General features: G+C 44.9%; 1 protein-coding gene across 1 annotated transcript in view; it reads left to right on the forward strand.

Moving 5' to 3' along the window:
• The window catches only part of RAI2 (retinoic acid induced 2), an 83,755-nt gene extending 80,182 nt beyond the window's left edge, over positions 1-3,573 (forward strand). The window contains exon 4 of the transcript XR_012160312.1: positions 3,044-3,573. The gene's annotated coding sequence lies outside the window, so the exon portion shown is untranslated. The remainder of the gene's footprint in view (positions 1-3,043) is intronic.
• Positions 3,574-13,896: the final 10,323 nt, after the last annotated feature.

Raw genomic sequence — 13,896 nt, forward strand, 5'->3', positions numbered from 1 at the left:
TCCAATCACATCATAATTCCTTGACTGTGCCAGGACTTCCAGTTCTCCCTGCTTGTTTCCCAGGCTTCATGCATTTGTGTATAGGCACTTAAGATAACTCACTGATTGTCCCTCTTTCTCAGTATGAGGCAGGAGCCCTCCCCTCTTGTGCTCGCCTGCTCATGTTTCCTCCTGGTATCCCACTTACCTCAGGGCTTTGGTCTCCTTCCCCCAGTGAACCTAGTTTAAAGCCCTCCTCACTAGGGTAGCCAGCCTGCTTGCAAAGATGTTCTTCCCTCTCTTCGTTAGGTGGAGCCTGTCTCTGCCTAGCACTCCTCCTACTTGGAACACCATCCTATGGTCAAAGAACCCAAAGCCTTCTCTCTGCATCACCTGTGTAGCCATTCATTGACTTCCACGATTCGACGGTCTCTACCCGGGCCTTTTCCTTCCATGGGGAGGATGGACGAGAACACCACTTGCGCCTCAAACTCCTTTATCCTTCTTCCCAGAGCCATGTAGTCTGCAGTGATCCGCTCAAGGTCATTCTTGGCAGTATCATTGGTGCCCACATAAAGAAGCAGGAAGGGGTAGCAATCCGAGGGCTTGATGAGTCTCAGCAGTCTCTCCGTCACATCGTGAATCCTAGCTCCCGGCAAGTAGCAGACTTCTCAGTTTTCCCGGTCGGGGCGGCAGATAGATGATTGTCTCCCTGAGGAGGGAATCCCCAGCCACCACCATCCGCCTACTTCTCTTGGGAGTGGTGGTCGTGGAACTCCCTTCCCAAAGACAGTGCATCTCATGCCTTCCAATCGGCGGAGTCTCCTTCTGCTCCCTTCCCTTAGATATATCATCTAGTGACACTCTCCGCATTAGTACCTGTGGAGAGAACATGAAAACAGTTGCTTACCTGTATCTGCATTGCTGGTACCTGGTCGCTCCCCTTTCTTCTTCTGGAGGTCACATGCTGCCAAATTTCTTCACCGTCCTTCTGTCCCCACTGCGCAGCCTGCTCTGAATCTTCAGAATGTTGTGCCCATAGAAGCGTATCCTGACGTCTGTCTAGGAAATCTTCAGTTTCTCTTATGCAACTCAGGGTTGATACTTGTTTCTCCAGACCTTGAACCTTCTCTTCCAATATGAAGACCAGCTTGCACTTTGTACAAAGTCGCTTCTGTCCTGTGGAAGAAAGACAAACATGGCACATCCTGTGCAGGTAACAACAGCTGAACACTCACCATCCATATTACCTTCCAAGAGCTTCCTCAGGTGTTGTAGTAACTACTCAGAGAAGCCTGCAAACTGAAAGCCTCAGTGGGCTCTCCCCAGGCAAACTTGCAGGCAAACTCCCTCTGTTAGCCTCTCTGCTGTTCGCTGCTCAGCTGGTTCACAGCTGACTGCCTTTTTATAACAGTCAGGCCCACTCAAGGCTGACCTGGAACAAAGCACTCCCAATGCAGGAGCCCTACAACAGATATAGAAGCCTAAGCCCTGGTCTACACTACAGGGTTAGGTTGAATTTCGCCGCGTTAGGTCAATTATATAATGAATGCATCTACACAGGCAATCCCATTCCATCGACCTAAAGGGCTCTTAAAATTGGTGGTGAGCTCAGCAGCACAGGTGACCATGCAGTCCCCCCAGAATTGCGAACAAGCTCCAGCATGGACCGAAAGGGAGACACTGGATCTGATTGCTGTATGGGGAGAAGAATCTGTGCAGGCCGAACTCCAATCAAAAAGAAGAAATGCTAATGTATATATGCCAAAATTGCACAGGGCATGATGGACAGAGACTACAACAGGGACACACAGCAGTGCCGCGTGAATGTCAAGGAGCTCAGGCAAGCCTACCGAAAGACAAAGGAGGCAAATGCTCACTCTGGGTCAGAGCCCCATACATGCTGTTTCTATGATCAACTGTATGGCATTCATCAGGGGGAGGGGGGGACCCTACCACTACCCCACCACTGTCCGTGGACACCTGCAAGGGGGGAGGATTTTGTGGATGAGGAAGAGGAGGAGAATGCACAACAGGCAAGCGGTGAATCCATTCTCCCTAGCAGCTAGGACCTTTTCATCACCCTGGAGCCAATACCCTCCCAAGGCGGGATCCCTGACCCTGAAGCCGGAGAAGGCACCTCTGGTGAGTGCACATTTGTAACTACAGTACAGGGTTTAAAAGCAATAGTGTTTAATGTCTGATTTGCCCTGAAGACTTGGGATGCATTCGTGGCCAGTACAGCTACTAGAAAGTCTGTTAACGTGTCTGGGGATGGAGTGGGAATCCTCCAGGGAATCGTCCAGCTCTCCTGGAGGTAATTCTGAAAGCCTTCGCAGAAGGTTTCTGGGGAGGGCTGCCTTATTTCGTCCTCCACAGTAGGACACTTTACCATGCCAAGCCAGTAGCAAGTAGTCTAGAATCATTGCAGCACAAAGCATGGCAGCAAATGGTCCTGGGTTTTGGTTGCATTCAAGCAACATTCGGTCTTTATCTTTCTGTGTTAGCCTCAGGAGAGTGATATAATTCGTGGTCACCTGGCTGAAATAGGGGAATTTTTTTAAGGGAACCGTAAAAGGACCCCATTCATGCTGGACTGTTTGTGCTTGGCTAAAAGGGATCATGCCATAGCCATGCGGCAGAAGGAAGGATGAAGAGATCATCCCAAATAGCTATGCGGAGGGGTGGGGAGAGGTGTGTGCTGCACATCCACCCCAAAACTGCAGCCCCACCTTTTAAATGGCAAACCCAACCAGCATTGCTTGCTATGGGAAAGGAGAATGCTGCAGTTTGAAAACATTCCCACGTTATGAAGGTGTTAGAAGCCAAACCTATGTATCCTTTGGCTTACCATGGCTGCCTGGAAACTGAATTCTGTTGCCCAGCTGTGTGTGATGTGTCACCATACTGGCAAGCGCTCAATACAAAAGGCAAAATGCGACCTTGTACCTAAAACATATGTGCTGTCTGCTGTGAATTGCTTGAGTCACTGTGAAAGAGTCTCCCTTTTGTTCTCAGGAACGTATCATCTTAAATTTTACTCTCCCTTTTTATCCCCTTGCAGGTGCAAATGTTTCTATGCTCTCCCTATCATCTCCGTCCCTGAGGTTATCGCAGATTAGAAGGCAAAAAAATCGCACTTTTGATGACATGTTTCCGAGCTCATGCAGTCCTCCTGCACTGATAGGACACAGCTGAATGCATGGAGGCATTAAGTGGCAAAGTCCAGGAAAGCATTAAGTGAGCGAGATGAGAAGAGGCAGGATGCAATGCTGAGGCTAATGGGGGAGCAAACAGACATGCTCAGGCGTCTGGTGGAGCTGCAGGAAAGCCAACAAGAGCACAGACCACTGCTGTATCCACTGTACAACCGCCTGCCCTCCTCCCCAAGTTCCATATCCTCCTCACCCAGATGCCCAAGAACGCAGGGGTGGAGGCTCTGGGCACCCAGCCACTGTACTCCAGAGGATGGTCCAAGCAACAGAAGGCTGTCATTCAAACAATTTTGATTTGTAGTGTGGCTACAATAAGCAATGTGCCCTTGTCCTTCCCTCCTCCCCCACCCAGGCTACCTTATCCGTTATCTCCCCCTGCCCCCCCCTTTTTAAAATGAATAAAGAATGCATGGTTTCAAAACAATAGTGACTTTATTTCCTTTGCCAGCTGTGAGCAAAGGGGTGAGGGTGGTTGGCTTACAGGAAATTAATATCAACAAAGGGGGTGGGTTTGCATCAAGGAGAAACACACACAACTGTCACACCGTAGCCTGGCCAGTCATGAAACTGGTTTTCAAAGCCTCTCTGATGAGCAGCGTGTACTCTTCTTGTACTCTTCTAATTGCTGTTCAAAATTGGCAGCCAGGCGATTTGCCTCAACCTCCCACCCCACCATAAACGTCTCCCCCTTACTCTCACAGATATTATGGAGCACACAGCAAGCATAGACAATCCAGGAAGTTTTTGGAAAGCGTAGGGGACAATTTCCTGGCGCAAGTGCTAGAGGAGCCAAGGGTGCTTTTCTTGACCTGCTGCTCACAAACCGGGTAGAATTAGTGGGGGAAGCAAAAGTGGATGGGAATCTGGGAGGCAGTGACCATGAGTTGGTTGAGTTCAGGATCCTGATGCAGGGAAGAAAGGTAAGCAGCAGGATATGGACCCTGAACTTCAGGAAAGCAGACTTCGACTCCCTCAGGGAACGGATGGCCAGGATCCCCTGGGGGACTAACATGAAGGGGAAAGGAGTCCAGGAGAGCTGGCTGTATTTCAAGGAATCCCTGTTGAGGTTACAGGGACAAACCATCCCGATGAGTCGAAAGAATAGTAAATATGGCAGGCGACCAGCTTGGCTTAATGGTGAAATCCTAGCGGATCTTAAACATAAAAAAGAAGCTTACAAGAAGTGGAAGGTTGGACATATGACCAGGGAAGAGTATAAAAATACTGCTCGGGCATGTAGGAATGATATCAGGAGGGCCAAATCGCACCTGGAGCTGCAGCTAGCAAGAGATGTCAAGAGTAACAAGAAGGGTTTCTTCAGGTATGTTGGCAACAAGAAGAAAGCCAAGGAAAGTGTGGGCCCCTTACTGAATGAGGGAGGCAACCTAGTGACAGAGGATGTGGAAAAAGCTAATGTACTCAATGCTTTTTTTGCCTCTGTCTTCACTAACAAGGTCAGCTCCCAGACTGCTGCGCTGGGCATCACAAAATGGGGAAGAGATGGCCAGCCCTCTGTGGAGATAGAGGTGGTTAGGGACTATTTAGAAAAGCTGGACGTGCACAAGTCCATGGGGCCGGACGAGTTGCATCCGAGAGTGCTGAAGGAATTGGCGGCTGTGATTGCAGAGCCATTGGCCATTATCTTTGAAAACTCGTGGCGAACGGGGGAAGTCCCGGATGACTGGAAAAAGGCTAATGTAGTGCCAATCTTTAAAAAAGGGAAGGAGGAGGATCCGGGGAACTACAGGCCAGTCAGCCTCACCTCAGTCCCTGGAAAAATCATGGAGCAGGTCCTCAAAGAATCAATCCTAAAGCACTTGCATGAGAGGAAAGTGATCAGGAACAGCCAGCATGGATTCACCAAGGGAAGGTCATGCCTGACTAATCTAATCGCCTTTTATGATGAGATTACTGGTTCTGTGGATGAAGGGAAAGCAGTGGCTGTATTGTTTCTTGACTTTAGCAAAGCTTTTGACACGGTCTCCCACAGTATTCTTGTCAGCAAGTTAAGGAAGTATGGGCTGGATGAATGCACTATAAGGTGGGTAGAAAGCTGGCTAGATTGTCGGGCTCAACGGTAGTGATCAATGGCTCCATGTCTAGTTGGCAGCCGGTGTCAAGTGGAGTGCCCCAGGGGTCAGTTCTGGGGCCGGTTTTGTTCAATATCTTCATAAATGATCTGGAGGATGGTGTAGATTGCACTCTCAGCAAATTTGCGGATGATACTAAACTGGGAGGAGTGGTAGATATGCTGGAGGGGAGGGATAGGATACAGAGGGACCTAGACAAATTGGAGGACTGGGCCAAAAGAAATCTGATGAGGTTCAATAAGGATAAGTGCAGGGTCCTGCACTTAGGATGGAAGAATCCAATGCACCGCTACAGACTAGGGGCCGAATGGCTAGGCAGCAGTTCTGCGGAAAAGGACCTAGGGGTAACAGTGGACGAGAAGCTGGATATGAGTCAGCAGTGTGCCCTTGTTGCCAAGAAGGCCAATGGCATTTTGGGATTTATAAGTAGGGGCATAGCGAGCAGATCGAGGGACGTGATCGTTCCCCTCTATTTGACATTGGTGAGGCCTCATCTGGAGTACTGTGTCCAGTTTTGGGCCCCACACTACAAGAAGGATGTGGATAAATTGGAGAGAGTCCAGCGAAGGGCAACAAAAATGATTAGGGGTCTAGAACACATGACTTATGAGGAGAGGCTGAGGGAGCTGGGATTGTTTAGTCTGCAGAAGAGAAGAATGAGGGGGGATTTGATAGCTGCTTTCAACTACCTGAAAGGGGGTTCCAAAGAGGATGGCTCTAGACTGTTCTCAATGGTAGCAGATGACAGAATGAGGAGTAATGGTCTCAAGTTGCAGTGGGGGAGGTTTAGATTGGATATTAGGAAAAACTTTTTCACTATGAGGGTGGTGAAACACTGGAATGCGTTACCTAGGGAGGTGGTAGAATCTCCTTCCTTAGAGGTTTTTAAGGTCAGGCTTGACAAAGCCCTGGCTGGGATGATTTAACTGGGAATTGGTCCTGCTTCGAGCAGGGGTTGGACTAGATGACCTTCTGGGGTCCCTTCAGACCCTGATATTCTATGATTCTAAGCAGTAATAGCAACGGGAATATTGGTTGCGCTGAGGTCTAACCTAGTCAGCAAACAGCTCCAGCGACCTTTTAAACGTCCAAACGCACATTCTACCACCATTCTGCACTTGCTCAGCCTATAGTTAAAATGCTCCTTACTACTGTCCAGGCTGCCTGTGTATGGCTTCATGAGCCATGGGAGCAAGGGGTAGACTGGGTTTCCAAGGATAACTATTGGCATTAATTTTCCCTAACATTAATTTTCTGGTCTGGGAAGTAAGTCCCTTCCCCGGAGTTCCAAAAGATGCGAGCGTCCTGCACCTTTCCTGGCCATCCCACATTGATGTTGATGAAACATCTGTTGTGAGCCACCAGTGCTTGCAGTACCATTGAGAAGTACCCCATGCAGTTTATGTATTGGTTGGCAAGGTGGTTCAGTGCCAAGATAGGGATATGGGTTCTGTCTATCGCCCCACCACAGTTAGGGAAACCCATTGCACCAAAGCCATCCTCTGTGACCTGCACATTTCCCAGAGTCACTACCCTTGATAGCAGAACATCAGTGATTGCATTGGCTACTTGAATCACAGCAGTCCACACAGTAGATTTGCCCACTCCAAATTGATTCCTGACTGACCAGTAGCAGTCAGGAGTTGCAAGCTTCCAGAGGGCTATTGCCTCTCGTTTCTCAACTGTCAGGGCAGCTCTCACCTTGGTATTCCTGTGCTTCAGGGTGGGGGAAAGCAACTCACAGAGTTCCAGCAAAGTGGCCTTATGCATGAATCATCCCATACCCGCAAGACTATGCGGTCCCCCTAGTCTATGCTTGTTCGCTGGGCCCAGAATCAGCATTCCACTGTATCAACCACTGTATCAACCAGCCCCACTGCCACCATGATGTCCCAATTGCCACTTCCCTTGCTTTCAGGAATGTCTGTGTTCATGTCCTCATCAAAATCCTCCTTGTGCTGCCATCTCTTAGCCAGGTTCTGCACATACTGCAGTATAATGTGGGAGGTGTTTACAATGCTCGCAACAGCAGTGGTGAACTGAGCAGGCTCCATGCTTGCCGTGGTATGGCGTCTGCATGGATAACCCAGAAAAAAAGCTGTGAAATGATTGTCTGCGGTTGCTTTCACGGCAGGAGGGAGGAAGGAGAGATTGATGACATGTATCCAAAACCAACTGTGACAATGTTTTTGCCCCATCAGGCATGGGAGCTTAACCCAGAATGCCAATGGGTGGCAGAGACTGCGGGAACTGTGGGATAGCTACCCACAGTGCAACGCTCCATGAGTCGATGCTAGCCATGGTATTGAGGACGCACTGCACCAACTTAATGCATTTAGTGGGGATATACACAATGGACTACATAAAATTGATTTCTAAAAATCAACATCTATAGACTCAACTGAATTTCATAGTGTAGACATACCCTAACTTTGGGCACCTGCCACTTAGAAAATTTTGGCTTTGCATTTTTGAATGCTTATCTGAAAACAACTCCTGTTTAGCCTGGCCCAGCAGGAGTAGCATTAGTGCACGCTTCCTCCAGTGCCTTGCCCACATGCCTGAGCATCTAGAGCTGAAAGGGTAGGGCAGTGTTTAGTCAGTCCTTGACCTCACTTCTGAGACAGCAAACATAGGTGCTTCTTGGGACCAGTTCTCACAAAGATCATGTGCATTTTTTCTGCCATTGTAGCTAGAAAATAAAAAATTAGTAGACGTGGGTATGTGCAGGCTTTCAGCTATACCATTTTTTTTCTTTTCAGCTCAAAGGATGAGCTATTTCTTCCCACTTTGTGCTGAAATTTCCCCTCCCCCATACGTGTCTGAAAATATCGAGGTAGGAGGCAGAGAAATGAATTTACATGCAGGGATGAAAAGCTTCATGCCAGCTTTTGACCAGATGGTGGCAGTACACAGCCTTCCATACAAGCACTGAGCCAGCAGTATCAGGAGCTACTCTATTTGAAGTAAAACCTACCATGTGCCAGCTCAAAGGACAAACTTTTGCATAAACTTTGACTCAGTACAGGATTCCTTATCTAGTACAGTTGTGGAGTTGCAGATTAGTAGGATCCTGGCGTTTACAAATGTACGTCAGAAAGAGCTGGGATAATTACAGTTCAACATAATAAATCTACTGGCACCTGTATGGATGATCCAGATAATACTGGCAATTGGAATCTATAGGTGGTAAAATGGAAAAATCATTAATGGGTGTGATGGAATCGCAAATATTTTTAGGATTTTCTTTACTTATAAGCACCATAATGGCCACCTACACTTCCTGGGGAAAACTCATTATTTGATTATCTTTAAATGATTTTTTTTCTACTTTTTAAAATTGGAGAATCATAGAATATCAGGGTTAGACCGGACCTCAGGAGGTCATCTAGTCCAACCCCAACTAAATCATCCCAGCCAGGGCTTTGTCAAGCCTGACCTTAAAAATATCTAAGGATGGAGATTCCACCACCTCCCTAGGTAATGCATTCCAGTGTTTCACCACCCTCCTAGTGAAATAGTGTTTCCTAATATCCAGCCTAGACCTCCCCCACTGCAACTTGAGACCACTGCTGCTTATTCTGTCTTCTGCCACCACTGAGAACAGCCAAGCTCCATCCTTTTTGGAACCCCCTTCAGGTAGTTGAAAGCGGCTATCAAATCCCCCCTCACTCTTCTCTTCTGAAGACTAAATAACCCCAGTTCCCTCTGTCACGGAGTCCCTGCGCAATGCTCTGGAACTGCTCCCCATGAAGCCAGTCAGGACTCTGGGGAAGTCTCCTTTCTGTGAGCATCTTTAAGCCTCCTAAAATATGATACATATTTTGTGTCCATTTTACAGATGGCTTATCTGAGGTTGGTGAACAATTAAGTAATTTGACCAATGCTATAAAGATTAGACTAAAGTATGAGACTAAAGATCACTGCATGATCCTTATTACAACAGAAACACCTACAGTGAAGGAACCAGATGTGCTAGACTGTGTGAAAGCCTGCTTTATAGGGTTGGAAGACTACAATCAAGTATGTTGGAGAATAGGAGATTATTCCACAGCAGGAATTCATTGAAAATCCTAGTGTCCTTAACGCTGCATAGCCCTTGAGCAGTTCAAATGGTTATTTTTCATTCACCAGCTAAATTATTGTATATACTTGTTCGTAAGCTGAATTTTTTTAGTAAAAAAGGGAAGCATCAGAGAAGGGGGTCAGCTTATGAGCAGGTATAGAGAGAGGAAGAGGTGGGACACAGCCCCCCCCCCGCAAAGAGTGGGCAAGGAGAGACAGCAGAGCCAGAAGGTTAGAGGGGGCCAGAATCTCTCCCCACCCAGCCTCCTGGAACAGCTCCAGCCAGGCCAGAGACATCCTCCCCTAGCCTGCCCCAGCTAAGGTGGGAAGGAATGGGATGGGGGAAGTGTGGAGGTCCTGGACTAGGGGTGGGGTCATGGGTGTGGGGGGTGGTCACAGGGGTTACTCCCCTGACCCTCTCCTTCTCACCTTGTAAAATTTCCCCACCAGTTGCTGTCCAGACCTATCAGGGTAAGCTGCTGGCAGGCTGGGATACTTTATTTACTTAGGTTTTCCTCCATGCCTGTGGACACTTGAGGTAAATAAACTGCCTCAGCCCGCCAGAGGTTTAGGCTGATGGCCTGGGAGCCAAAGTTTGCTGACCCCTGCTTATGATCAAGTATAGATGGTATGTTCCCTTCACTAAGAACTATGAAAACTGGAAGGGATGACCTTGGACATTTATCTTAAGGAGCCTTTGAACTTTTTTAACTTTATTTTTTCAGCAGTGAGCAGGACGAGCCTATATCTTTGTTATTGTTTAGTACTTTAAACACAGTCAAAATGTTGATACCTGGTTTAGTTTATTAGGACAGGTCCACCTGTGCTGCAGTATTTTATTCTAAAACTATATAGGTGGTAGGATAATCAGGTTTACAGAGAAGATGAAAAATAAAATACCTCTTCCACAACATCAACCTTTGTCTTTTTAATATAATGAACTTTAATCCCTTGCCAGATTACTGAAAATGGACAGACAGAACCTAACATTTATTTAGACAGGAACAGATGTACAGAGAGTCCTTCCAGATACGGTAGTTTATCATATGCATGGTTACAAGCCAAGCAATTCTTTGCATACTTAAGGCTTTCATGGAATGCAAAAATCCAGTGATTTATTCTGAAGAGTGTTTTTACTTTTTCCCAATACCATTACTTTTCCAGGCGGTTGCCAGCATCATGTTTAACAATTACTTTCTCCAGTGGCCTTAGAAAAATAAGATACCGATTCTAGCATTCCCATTTCTTAGTACAGCTGTCCTTTTATAAGTTTCCTAAAAATATTTTAGAGAGGATGTGGACATGACAACCAAGCAGATTTGAGGTGAGTTTGCAATAGTATAAGGCAAGCCCGTGCAAATTCAGAAGCAAAGAATAACAGTGGCTCCTAGACTACGGGCCATGAAGCACTTGCTGGATGCCCCAAGAGAGCTGGAGGGGTTAAGGGTAGGGGGAAGATGACACATGGTGCTGTCTCTGCTCTTTGTTTCTGGCAGTTCATTTGTAGTACACCCACAAAGCTACTGCCAATTCCCTCCTCAAAACTGTTCTCTGCAATCTACCTCATACAAGTACTGTAGTGCAATCTCTTTATTGTGAAAGTGCAACTTACAAATGTATATATTTTTTGTTACGTGACTGGGCTAAAAAACAAAACAATGTAAAACTTCAGCGCCTACAAGTCCACTCAGTCCTACTTCTTGTTCAGCCAATCGCCAAGACAAACAAATTTGTTTGTGATTGAACTCCTTGGGGAAGAACTGTATGTCCCCTGTTTTACCCACCTTCTGCCATATACTTCATGTTATAGCAGTCTTGCATGATGACCCAGCACATGTTGTTCATTTTAAGAACACTTTCACTGCAGATTTGACAAAGCGCAAAGGTACCAATGTGAGATTCTAAAGAGAGCTACAGCACTTAACCCAAGGTTTAAGAATCTGAAGTGCCTTCCAAAATCTGAGAAGGATGAGGTGTGGTGCATGCTTTCAGAAGACTTAAAAGAGCAACACTCCAATTAAGAAACTATAGACCATAAACCACCAAAAAAGAAAATCAACCTTCTGCTGGTAGCATTGGACTCAGATAATGAAAACGAACATGTGTCAGTCTGCACTGCTTTGGATTGTTATTGAGCAGAACCCGTCATCACCCTGGACGCATGTCCCCTGGAATGGTGGTTGAAGCATGAAGGGACATATCAATCTTTAGCGCATTTGGCACATAAATATCTGGCTACAACAGTGCCACGAGAACGCCTGTTCTCACTTTCAGGTAACGTAAACCAGAATTGGGCAGCATTATCTCCTGCAAATGTAAACAGACTTGTTTATCTGAGTGATTGGCTGAACAAGAAGTAGGACTGAGTGGACTTGCAGCCTCTAAAATTTTACATTGTTTAATTTTTGAATGCAGGGTTTGTTTTTTTTACATAATTCTACATTGTAAGTTCAACTTTCATGATAAAGAGATTGCACTACAGTACTTGTATTAGGTGAATTGAAAAATACTATTTCTTTTGTTTTTTACAATGCAAATATTTATAATAAAAATAAATATAAAGTGAGCACTGTACACTTTATATTCTGTGCTGTAATTGAAATCAATATATTTGAAAATGTAGAAAACATCCAAAAATATTTAAAGAAATGGTATTCTATTATTAACAGTGTGATTAATCACGATTAATTTTTTTAATCACTTGGCAGCCCTAGTTAAAACTACATTGAATGCTTTCCTTAAATTACTTCTCCATGTATAAAGTGCCCGTAGTTAGCACAGGGATCTTATTTGATTATGCAAAGTGAGTTAGGTGGAGAAAAGAAAAACTATTCGGATGCAATCCACCCTATGAAAGCATTTAAGAACCCCTGCTTAATACATTCAACCAAGTCATTCCACCCCCAAAAGAAAGAACACACAAATAATCCCCTGCCAAATGGGCCAAAATCCTTAGCTTCTTACTCAAGCCTCCATCATACCTTTGCAGGAATAACACAGATAAAATAATTCCAGTAATCCTGTGTAAGATTAGGTATCACATTAAGGAGCCTTCAAGCATGAATTTTGAACGTCCCATGCACCAATCTCAGCTCCAGCAAGATTAGCATGGCTTCCAGGGAGCTTTTGTTTATAAATAATTGGGATGGGAGGGGGGGGGAGAAGCAGTGTTTTTTAATACCATGAGCATTCAAGGTGAGATATTCCTGAGCAAATATCTCCTTCTCCCATGAGTTATTAATAAAGTGCCCTTATTAAAAACAACCCTCCTCCCCCCAGTATTCATCCAAATCAGAGTTTATAGAATGTGCTGCTGAGTTTTGGTCTATTCCAGCAAAGTACTGTAATAGTTTATAGCTATTTGTAATGAATGTGTTGCAGTTGTAACCAGATCAATCACAACAATTGATGAGCCTTGTCTTAGATAACTCCTTAGTTTCTAGTATCAGGGGGTAGCCGTGTTAGTCTGTATCCACAAAAACAACAAGGAGTCTGCCACCACACTCCTTGTTGTTTTTCCTTAGTTTCTGTTACACTACATCACTATTCTGCTATGAGAGTTACAAGACTAGTTAGAGACGCTATTATAAAAAAATAAATATCAATCCCTAAACTTAATGTCAAGGGGTTAATTTTTAATTTTAGGTTAAATACATTTTTATCTAGTCCTATATAAAACTTATATTGCTGCCTTATAACAGCAAGAGGAACTAGAAAAGTATAGAAATAATCAGCTGCAAAACCATGCTAACAGCAGAGAACACATTTCATGTATACGCTACCTTTTTGCATGTAATCAATATATTTTGAGAGACTGAATTCAAACCACCTCTTGATTATTTTAACTGGATCCCAACTTCTGCAGTTTTCCTCTCCATGTTTTGCTTTGAAGTTACTATTCACTTGATTAAGTTACTTCTAAATTGCAAGCTGATTGTTCAGTGCTGGCATCAGAACAATAGACTTCTGTGTAACAGAAATCTGAAGTACATTAATTTGTAATTGAGGTCTATGTTAGTTGATATTAAAACATTTGACTTAAATACTTCGGTCTTTGCTTAGACACAGGACACAAGTATTGGGCAGTGTGTACTGGAAGAACAATGAGCCAGATTCATAAGTGATGAACACCCACAATTTAAATAGAAGCCCTTGGGAGCAGTAGTGATCAAACTGAGCCCCACCGGAATACATACCAAATGCAACCCTTTTGAATTTAATAGATCCCTGTGGAAACCACAGCCACAACCAAATCCATGTTCAGTCACTTGAAACTCAAAGGGTAGAATCTGGTTTAATTTATGTATGAGTCTGTCTGTATGTTTTTTAACTGCATTTTTAAGCATGACCCAGATTCTGGTATATATTTATAAACAACAAGAAACAAGAATAAATCCAAAGGATTCTTATACAATGCACTTGGTGTACCAGTTATGAACCACATTTTATCAAGGCAGCCATTAAACTGAAAGGAAAACAGTCTACTCTACACATCTCACCATTCAAGATTTTGGAAAGAAAAAAAAATAGTGACTGATCATACAAGA

The sequence above is a fragment of the Lepidochelys kempii genome, chromosome 1 (assembly GCF_965140265.1).
Source record: "Lepidochelys kempii isolate rLepKem1 chromosome 1, rLepKem1.hap2, whole genome shotgun sequence".
Classification (NCBI taxonomy): Eukaryota; Metazoa; Chordata; order Testudines; family Cheloniidae; genus Lepidochelys; species Lepidochelys kempii.